The following is a 9686-nucleotide window of genomic DNA, read 5'->3' as shown; positions in this document are numbered from 1 at the left end:
ACTTAATCTTTCTTGAAAAAGTTTATCCATTTCATTTGGTTTTTCCTCTAATTTATTCTGAGCCTCTATGTTACAGTTTTTATTGCTATCTATCTGTTCGATCTTCTATTTCCTTTGTTAGAATGGACTCTTTTGACCTAAATTGCCCCCCCCAAGATGAGTACTGAACATTTAAAAGTGTCCCATACAATAAGGGGATTTGCTGTACCTATGTTATGTTGAGATGTGTCTGTTACTTGAACTCTCTGAAGCATTTATTTGGGCTGCAATTTCTGAGGCTGGTAACTCCAATGAACGTATCCTCTGCAGCAGAGGTAACTCTGAGTCTTCCATTCCTGTGGCGGTCCTCATGAGAGCCAGTTTCATCATAGCACTTGAAGAAACTTTCAAAGTTCTTGAAATGTTCCTTATTGACTGACCTTCATGTCTTAAAGTAATGATGGACTGTTGTTTCTCTTTGCTTATTCGAGCTGTTCTTGCCATAATATGGACATGGTCTTTTACCAAATAGGGCTATCTTCTGTATACCCCCACTACCATGTCACAACACAACTGATCGCCTCAAACGCATTAAGGAAAGAAATTCCACAAATTAACTTTTAAGAAGGCACACCTGTTAATTGAAATGCATTCCAGGTGACTACCTCATTAAGTTGATTGAGAGAATGCCAAGAGTGTGAAAAGATGCCATCAAGGCAAAGGGGGGCTATTTGAAGAATCTCAAATCTCAAATATATTTTGATTTGTTTAACACTTTTTTGATTACTACATGATTTCATATGTGTTATTTCATAGTTTTGATGTCTTCACTATTATACTACAATGTAAAAATTTTTTTAAAAATAAAGAAATAAAGAAAAACCCTTGAATGAGTAGGTGTGTCCAAACGTTTGACTGGTAGTGTATGTGTGAGTGTTTGTGTGTGGTGTGAAGACTTTCTCCTGCCCCTGTGACGTGGTCCCTACTAGACTACTAAAATAGGTTATGCCTACTGTTGGCCCCAACATTCTGTCTGACCTCTGGCTCTGTTCCAGCCTACTTTAAAACTGCTCTGGTCCAACCTCTCCTTAAAAAGCCCAATCTAGACCCCTCCTCACTGAATAATTATAGACCTATCTCTAAGCTTCCTTTTTTTATCCAAGATTTCTGAAAAAGTTGTTTTCATTTGAGTCTGAACAACTTATTTGAAAAAATTCCACTCGGGCTTCTCCTAGCTTCACAGCATGGAAACTGCTTTATTGAAAGTCAGTAATGACCTTCTGTTTGTTGGCTGCCGATGAATTCTCTATTCTAGTTATTTTGGATCTCAGTGCCACGTTTGACACTATTGATCATAACATCCTTGTTGACTGGCTGGAGAGGTGGTTGGGATCTCTGGTGTTTCCCTCAACTGGTTCAGGTCATATATACACTACCGTTCAAAAGTTTGGGGTCACTTTGAAATGTCCTTGTTTTCCATGAAAACATACATGAAATGAGTTTGAATTGGAAATATAGAAAAATGAATAGGAAATGTAGTCATTAACAAGGTTAGAAATAATGATTTTTAATTTAAATAAAAATGGTGTCCTTCAAACTTTGCTTTGGTCAAAGAATCCTCCATTTGCAGCAATTACAGCCTTGCAGACCTTTGGCATTCTAGTTGTCAATTTGTTGAGGTAATCTGAAGAGATTTCACCCCATGCTTCCTGTAGCACCTCCCACAAGTTGGATGGGCTTGATGGGCACTTTTTACGTACCATACGGTCAAGCTGCTCCCACAACAGCTCAATACGGTTGAGATCCGGTGACTGTGCTGGCCACTCCATTATAGACAGAATACCAGCTGACTGCTTCTTCCCTAAATAGTTATTGCATAGTTTGGAGCTGTGCTTTGGGTCATTGTCCTGTTGTAGGAGGAAATTGGCTCCAATCAAGCGCCGTCCACTGGGTATGGCATGGCGTTGCAAAAATGGAGTGATAGCCTTCCTTCTTCAAGATCCCTTTTACCCTTTACAAATCTCCCACTTTATCACCACCAAAGCACCCCCAGACCATCACATTGCCTCCACCATGCTTGACAGATGGCATCAAGCACTCCTCCAGCGTCTTTTCATTTGGCCTGCGTCTCACAAATGTTCTTCTTTGAGATCCGAACACCTCAAACTTCGATTCGTCTGTCCATAACACTTTTTTCCAATCTTCCTCTGTCCAGTGTCCGAGTTTTAGAAGAAAGTTATTTGTTTCTGGCCATTTTGAGCCTGTAATCGAACACACAATTGCTGATGCTACAGATACTCAACTAGTCTCAAGAAAGCCAGTTTTAATGCTTCTTTCATCAGCACAACAGTTTTCAGCTGTGCTAACATACAGTGGGGAAAAAAGTATTTAGTCAGCCACCAATTGTGCAAGTTCTCCCACTTAAAAAGATGAGAGAGGCCTGTAATTTTCATCATAGGTACACGTCAAGTATGACAGACAAAATGAGAAATAAAAATCCAGAAAATCACATTGTAGGATTTTTAATGAATTTATTTGCAAATTATGGTGGAAAATAAGTATTTGGTCAATAACAAAAGTTTCTCAATACTTTGTTATATACCCTTTGTTGACAATGACACAGGTCAAATGTTTTCTGTAAGTCTTCACAAGGTTTTCACACACTGTTGCTGGTATTTTGGCCTATTCCTCCATGCAGATCTCCTCTAGAGCAGTGATGTTTTGGAGCTGTCGCTGGGCAACACAGACTTTCAACTCCCTCCAAAGATTTTCTATGGGGTTGAGATCTGGAGACTGGCTAGGCCACTCCAGGACCTTGAAATGCTTCTTACGAAGCCACTCCTTCGTTGCCCGGGCGGTGTGTTTGGGATCATTGTCATGCTGAAAGACCCAGCCACGTTTCATCTTCAATGACCTTGCTGATGGAAGGAGGTTTTCACTCAAAATCTCACGATACATGGCCCCATTCATTCTTTCCTTTACACGGATCAGTCGTCCTGGTCCCTTTGCAGAAAAACAGCCCCAAAGCATGATGTTTCCACCCCCATGCTTCACAGTAGGTATGGTGTTCTTTGGATGAAACTCAGCATTCATTGTCCTCCAAACACGACGAGTTGAGTTTTTACCAAAAAGTTCTATTTTGGTTTCATCTGACCATATGACATTCTCCCAATCCTCTTCTGGATCATCCAAATGCACTCTAGCAAACTTCAGACGGGCCTGGACATGTACTGGCTTAAGCAGGGGGACACGTCTGGCACTGCAGGATTTGAGTCCCTGGCGGCGTAGTGTGTTACTGATGGTAGGCTTTGTTACTTTGGTCCCAGCTCTCTGCAGGTCATTCACTAGGTCCCCCCGTGTGGTTCTGGGATTTTTGCTCACCGTTCTTGTGATCATTTTGACCCCACGGGGTGAGATCTTGCGTGGAGCCCCAGATCGAGGGAGATTATCAGTGGTCTTGTATGTCTTCCATTTCCTAATAATTGCTCCCACAGTTGATTTCTTCAAACCAAGCTGCTTACCTATTGCAGATTCAGTCTTCCCAGCCTGGTGCAGGTGTACAATGTTGTTTCTGGTGTCCTTTGACAGCTCTTTGGTCTTGACCATAGTGGAGTTTGGAGTGTGACTGTTTGAGGTTGTGGACAGGTGTCTTTTATACTGATAACAAGTTCAAACAGGTGCCATTAATACAGGTAACGAGTGGAGGACAGAGGAGCCTCTTAAAGAAGAAGTTACAGGTCTGTAAGAGCCAGAAATCTTGCTTGTTTGTAGGTGACCAAATACTTATTTTCCACCATAATTTGCAAATAAATTCATAAAAAATTCTACAATGTGATTTTCTGGAGAAAAAAAATCTCAATTTGTCTGTCATAGTTGACGTGTACCTATGATGAAAATTACAGGCCTCTCTCATCTTTTTAAGTGGGAGAACTTGCACAATTGGTGGCTGACTAAATACTTTTTCCCCCCACTGTATATGGGGATGTGTAGAGTGGGATTCAAATACTCAAACATGGACAATATGAATGGACTGGAGGAAGTGGAACAAGGAAGGTGTGGAAATGTTCAGATTCCATCATCGACGTTACATTGAAAGTCGACACTGCTGAGGAGATGCAGTGTAGTGGACTACATACCAGTGTTTGCAATGATTTATATACATATTTGCATGTGTAATACATAATTTGTGTCATATTCTTTCTGTATTAATTTTTTAAGAATGATGTTTTCTGTTGTTGGGTACATGTGGGGACCTCAGATGTTTTTTGTTTTTTTTCGTGGATGCTTAGGGATATTGGGTCTAGGCAGGGACAGAGAGAATCCACAGGAGGGTCCGATGGGTCGACCAGCCTGAATGTGGACATTTTTGATTGTATTTTGTTTTCTGAGGTTTTCATGTGTATTCAATTGCATCATAGCTTAAAATGCATTGATAAAGATTTATAAATTTATCTGGAGTACTTAGGTGGTCGCCTGGGGCAGAGGGGCCGTGAGAGAATTTTCCTGTCTTGATTGATTGATGGATATTTGGAATGAAAGCTGCCATACAGGTTTTTCGCTCTTACACTCCATAACAATTTGTTTACACTCCATAGAAATGTGTGTACACTCCATGAAAATGTGTCTACATAAAAATGTGTTTATTCTCCATAAATTGTGTTTTATTGCTAAATTTACTCAAGAAGCCTGATTATTATTTGTCATAATCCTATTCTTTTTGTTTTCGAGACTTAATTAGTCTCGAAGGGGGAAAATATGTAGTATCTGAACAGTTTATAATTTTGGCTGACGTTTGCAAATGGTGTGTTAGATTAACTTTACTTTGCCTTGCTGAAACATCTGGAAAGCATAACTATAGGGGCCCCCTGAAACAGAGGAGACTTGGATATGTGGAAGCCAGGGATTGGTCTATTCAAAACACCCATCTTATGTTACATAGGATATATATCAGGTTTTCAACAAAAGACGGGAAGAATAATCAGATTTTTAGATTGGGTTAGTTGTTCCCCGGATTTCTGCAGAAATCTGTAAATTGATGCTGGAACCTTTGATATAATAAATCTTTATAATCAAGTACAGTGTCAGCGGATTCCTTGTCTACACAGCATATCAGCATCGTTGTCTCGACACCACATACTCTTCACCAAATTCTTCCCATAGGCTGGGGTTATCCACATCATCATCATCATCATGATCATTGCTTGCTTTGGGGAAACAAACTGTGAAGGCCTTTTTCATATTTTCAGCGTTATCACATATGATATAATCTAATTGATGTTTTATACCAAAATTATCACATATTACTTAATTTATCACTGGTTCTTTCCCCAGTGTGTGACCCTGTGAATCTATTACAGCTCAACAGAACTGACTCCAGTCTGGGAGTTTTTTTCTCTTCCATGGCCATGTAATGGGCCGTTACTCCCATGAAGCCCCTCATGGTCCTGTCAGTCCATATATCTACATTGACAGACACTGATTCTGTCTTCTCTTGGGCACTTTTGATTGTAGCCTCTTTGTTCAGTGTTAAGTCATGCAGGCGCCTGGTCAACGTGGGCCTACTTACTGGTCTATATTTGTCATCTACCACTGACATGAAATGCCTAAAGTGAGGGTTGTCCACTAAGGACATAGGCAGGTTACAGGAAATGATCAGGTCTTGCAGTATAGCCTCTGTTATGGCCTTCTGCCTGGGGTGGCCCTGGCTGTACACATGGACACCTGTGGTGGTCAAGAATGAGTCAATGCTGCTCTGTCCTTCTGTCCCTGCGCTGGCCACCTTTGCTTTGCAGAATTCAGTGAACCTGCAGATGAACAACATGATGGATAGTTGTTGCTGACTTGAGATGGAAGTACAAGGACACAAACAAATATATATGGTCTATGGGATTTTTCAGCAGAAATGTCCAAGAAGTTGCATGCTTTGAACTCTTGTTTTATACTAAGTTACTTCCTAGGACCAGGCTACAACAGAAAGTATATTAAATCCCATAGTGATATGCATATCGCTGAGATGTAATTTAATAATCTCTGCTAACAAGTAGGCCTAGCTATCTGACAACCCACCTCTTAACCTTTCGAGAAATATTCGACAGTAATACATTTCCAGTTAGCTAAAAGATGACACATAAGAAAGCTAGCTATATCAAGCTGGCATCTGCTAAACAGGCTATTATTAGTCTAACCTCATTGTAACTTTGTTAGCTAGCTAGCCTAATTGACCTTTCGCTGTGAGTTTTCAAATATCGGATGAAGTTAGATGTAGTTGTGCCAGCATCTTTAATGTTAATTCCACAAGTTTTGCAAACAGCATTTCGTTTTTTCCCACTGGCATTATACTGCAGGTTCTTGTAACCAAATGTTATAACGAAAGCCTCACCACCTGATGACATTGTTGCTGATTACAATTGTTTAGCTGTAGTACTACAGTGACGTACAAATGACGCAGACGTTCTAGAACGCTTTTCAGCCCTCTGTATTAAACTACTATCTCTGTGTTACAATGCCGCCTGTTCCATGTTATCTGACAGAATGCACAACAAAAACTTATCCCAGTACTGACTTGCATTGTTCACGAGTCTCTCATCTAGAGTCCAAGTCAAGTCTCAAGTCAATTGATCATGTGTCTAAGTCAAGTCGCAAGTCATTTTCTTAGCGACTTAAGTGCGACTCGAGTCCGAGTCTCAGACTCGAGTTTCCATCTCTGGTATAAGGCCATAAGTGAACAGGAAAACGCTCATCCAGAGGCAGCGCTCCTAGTGGCTGGGGACTTTAATGCAGGGAAACTTAAATGCGTTCTACCTAATTTCTACCAGCATGTTAAATGTGCAACCAGAGGAAAAAAAGACCACCTTTACTCCACACACAGAGACGCATACAAAGCTCTCCCTCGCCCTCCATTTGGCAAATCTGACCATAACTCTATCCTCCTGATTCCTGCTTATAAGCTAAAACTAAAGCAGGAAGCACCAGTGACACGGTTAATAAAAAAGTGGTCAGATGACGCAGATGCTAAGCTACAGGACTGTTCTGGGATTTTTCAGATAGCATTGAGGTGTACACCACATCAGTCACTGGCTTCATCAATAAGTGCATCGATGTCGTCGTTCCCACAGTGACCGTACGTACATACCCCAACCAGAAGCCATGGATTACAGGCAACATCCGCACTGAGCTAAAGGGTAGAGCTGCCGCTTTCAAGGAGTGGGACTCTAACCCGGACGCTTATAAGAAATCCCGCTATGCCCTCCGACGAACCATCAAACAGGCAAAGAGTCAATACAGGACTAAGATTGAATCGTACTACACCGGCTCTGACGCTCGTCAGATGTGGCAGGGCTTGAAAACTATTAGACTACAAAGGGAAGCACAGCCGCGAGTTGCCCAGTTACACAAGCCTACCAGACGAGCTAAACCACTTCTATGCTCGCTGAGGCAAGCAACACTGAAGCATGCATGAGAGCACCAGCTGTTCCGGATGACTATGTGATCACGCTCTCCGTAGCCGATGTAAGACTTTTAAGCAGGTCAACATTCACAAGGCCGCAGGGCCAGACGGATTACCAGGACGTGTACTCCGAGCATGTGCTGACAAACTGGCAAGTGTCTTCACTGACATTTTCAACATGTCCCCTGACTGAGTCTGTAATACCAACATGTTTCAAGCAGACCACCATAGTCCCCGTGCCCAAGGACACTAAGATAACCTGCCTAAATGACTACCGACCCATAGCACTGACGTCTGTAGCCATGAAGTGCTTTGAAAGGCTGGTCATGGCTCACATCAACACCATTATTCCAGAAACCCTAGACCCACTCCAATTTGCATACTGCCCCAACAGATCCACAGATGATGCAATCTCTATTGCACTCCACACTGCCCTTTCCCACCTGGACAAGAGGAACATCTACGTGAGAATGCTATTCATTGACTACAGCTCAGCGTTCAACACCATAGTTCCCTCAAAGCTCATCACTAAGCTAAGGATCCTGGGACTAAACACCTCCCTCTGCAACTGGATCCTGGACTTCCTGACGGGCCGCCCCCAGGTGGTAAGGGTAGGTAACAACACATCTGCCACGCTGATTCTCAACACGGGGTCCCCTCAGGGGTGCGTGCTCAGTCCCCTCCTGTACTCCCTGTTCACCCATGACTGCATGGCCAGGCACGACTCCAACACCATCATTAAGTTTGCCGACGACACAACAGTGGTAGGCCTGATCACCGACAACGATGAGACAGCCTATAGGGAGGAGGTCAGAGACCTGGCCGTGTGGTGCCAGGATAACAACCTCTCCCTCAACATGACCAAGACAAAGGAGATGATTGTGGACTACAGGAAAAAAAAGAGCCCCATTCTCATCGACGGGGCTGTAGTGGAACAGGTTGAGAGCTTCAAGTTCCTTGGTGTCCACATCACCAACGAACTATCATGGTCCAAACACACCAAGACAGTCGTGAAGAGGGCACGACAAAGCCTATTCCCCCTCAAGAGACTGAAAAGATTTGGCATGGGTCCTCAGATCCTCAAAAAGTTCTACAGCTGCACCATCGAGAGCATACTGACTGGTTGCATCACCGCCTGGTATGGCAACTGCTCGGCCTCCGACCGCAAGGCACTACAGAGGGTAGTGCATACGGCCCAGTACATCACTGGGGCCAAGCTTCCTGCCATCCAGGACCTCTATACCAGGCGGTGTCAGAGGAAGGCCCTCAAAATTGTCAAAGACTCCAGCCACCCTAGTCATAGACTGTTCTCTCTGCTACCGCACGGCAAGTGGTACCGGAGCACCAAGTCTAGGTCCAAAATGCTTCTCAACAGCTTCTACCCCCAAGCCATAAGACTCTTGAACAGCTAATCATGGCTACCCGGACTATTTGCACTGCCCCCCCACCCCTACCCCATCTTTTTACGCTGCTGCTACTCTGTTAATTATTTATGCATAGTCACTTTAACTCTACCCACATGTACATATTACCTCAACTAGCCGGTGCCCCCGCACATTGACTCTGCACCGGTACCCCCCTGTATATAACCTCCCTACTGTTATTTTATTTTACTTCTGCTCTTTTTTTCTCAACACTTTTTTATTAAAAAATAAATGCATTGTCGGTTAAGGGCTGTATGTAAGCATTTCACGGTAATGTCTACACCTGTTGTATTCGGCGCATGTGGCAAATAAAATTTGATTTTAGCTTCTCTACACTGGCTGCCAGTCACTTTTAGAATAGATTAAAACAATGTATTAATCATGTTTAAGGCTAGGCTTGGTTGAGCCCCATCATCTCAGACCATTTATCGCCATACGAGCCAGGATGCAGCCTGCAGAGCACTGTTGACCATTCCGAAGTCTAGGTTGAAACCTAAAGGAGACTGGGCATTTGCCATTAGGGCTAGACTTTAGAATGGTCAGGCTTGCAGATTATTTTTATATATATCCCTGCTGAAGACACTTTTATAAAGATGCATTTAGTGTATTATTTCAATTTATGATTTTAATTAACCATCTTTTTAATTCTCCTTCCTCTTGTTTTTGTTTATTTGTTAGTACTTTATGTGAAGGACTTTGTTACTTGTATTGAAAAGCGCTACACAAATAAAGTGTATTATTATTTGTGTGTTTGTACTGTACATGGGGTCTCTACAGCCTCAGATGAAAACAATGTAGGTTAGAGGTTGAGAGGCGAAGTGTCAACTATTACAGAG

This window comes from Coregonus clupeaformis, chromosome 24, assembly GCF_020615455.1.
Source record: "Coregonus clupeaformis isolate EN_2021a chromosome 24, ASM2061545v1, whole genome shotgun sequence".
Lineage (NCBI taxonomy): Eukaryota > Metazoa > Chordata > Actinopteri > Salmoniformes > Salmonidae > Coregonus > Coregonus clupeaformis.
This window is presented reverse-complemented; position numbering follows the sequence as displayed.